The following is a 1,785-nucleotide window of genomic DNA, read 5'->3' on the forward strand; positions in this document are numbered from 1 at the left end:
TCATAATATCACTATTTTATTAGAAACGATATTCAAGTCGGATTAAAGAATAAATCTGGTAATATATACACAACATCCAAAAACCTTCTTGGAGGAAGTGACCAGGAATACCATCACGCTTATTTCCGGACTCTAAATCAAGCAACATGTACATTGGAATAAGTCCTAACTTTTAGTTTCCATTCATTTTTATTAGATCATATTTACTTTTTTTGGTAAATTCTATTATCATTAATTTTATCACTAATGATCATTATCTTTTGATCTTGCACTATATCCGGCATAGATTCGATTATGGTTCCGTCATTTTATTAGATAATGAATTTGAGGTATACCACAAAATTTAAGAAAATTCTCATCATTAGTATATTTTTTGGTAATTTATGATCAGAGATTTTTTTAATTGCAGTGGCAAATTTTGGAATAAAAAAAGAGAGGGGCGATATACCAGATTGAAGGAGAGTAACAGAATGTTAGAATAATTTTTTAATAAAAATGGATTTTTTTTGACAAAATAAAATGGATGTTTTACTTTTCATTATTTTATTTGGTCAATATGTTATACCTATTATCTAGCCTTATATTTGGTAAAATGATGAGATACATGTCATCTTTGTAGGTTTAGCCGATCTTTTTTTTCTTGTACTTCTTGGAGGAAGTGACCAGGAATACCATCACGCTTATTTCCGGACTCTAAATCAAGCAACATGTACATTGGAATAAGTCCTAACTTTTAGTTTCCATTCATTTTTATTAGATCATATTTACTTTTTTTGGTAAATTCTATTATCATTAATTTTATCACTAATGATCATTATCTTTTGATCTTGCACTATATCCGGCATAGATTCGATTATGGTTCCGTCATTTTATTAGATAATGAATTTGAGGTATACCACAAAATTTAAGAAAATTCTCATCATTAGTATATTTTTTGGTAATTTATGATCAGAGATTTTTTTAATTGCAGTGGCAAATTTTGGAATAAAAAAAGAGAGGGGCGATATACCAGATTGAAGGAGAGTAACAGAATGTTAGAATAATTTTTTAATAAAAATGGATTTTTTTTGACAAAATAAAATGGATGTTTTACTTTTCATTATTTTATTTGGTCAATATGTTATACCTATTATCTAGCCTTATATTTGGTAAAATGATGAGATACATGTCATCTTTGTAGGTTTAGCCGATCTTTTTTTTCTTGTATAAAAAGACCAAGAGGACGCTCTTGGAGATAAATGAAACGGAAGTGAATAGCTGTCATCAATTTTAATGCATATAATTCTATCTTTTTAAGTTCTTCTGTTAAAAAAATGTATTTACCTCATCATCCTACATGGATGTTTCTAAACTTTTGATTGGTTATAAAAATGTTAAACATTTTCTACACAAGGGGGGTTGTCAAAGATAAAGTGTGTAGTATCATCATTGATGGCGGGAGCTGTACAAACGTAGCAAGCACGTTATTGGTAGAGAAGTTGGGGTTGAAAACAACAAGACACCCGAAACCGTACCGTTTACAATTTCTTGGCTGAGACGTTTCAGGTTTGCTTTCGGGTTTTGCTGCACCTTTTGAGCCAAAAGTTGGCTTATCTTCTTTTGTGAATTGTGGTCGGGGATTAGATGAGTTGGAACCAAACCTTTGATGTGTTTTTCCTCTTCTTTTGATTTGGTTCTCGAAAATTCTCATCATTAGTATATTTTTTGGTAATTTATGATCAGAGATTTTTTTAATTGCAGTGGCAAATTTTGGAATAAAAAAAGAGAGGGGCGATATACCAGATT

This window comes from Tarenaya hassleriana, unplaced genomic scaffold (assembly GCF_000463585.1).
Source record: "Tarenaya hassleriana unplaced genomic scaffold, ASM46358v1 Cleome4, whole genome shotgun sequence".
In the NCBI taxonomy this organism is placed as follows: domain Eukaryota; kingdom Viridiplantae; phylum Streptophyta; class Magnoliopsida; order Brassicales; family Cleomaceae; genus Tarenaya; species Tarenaya hassleriana.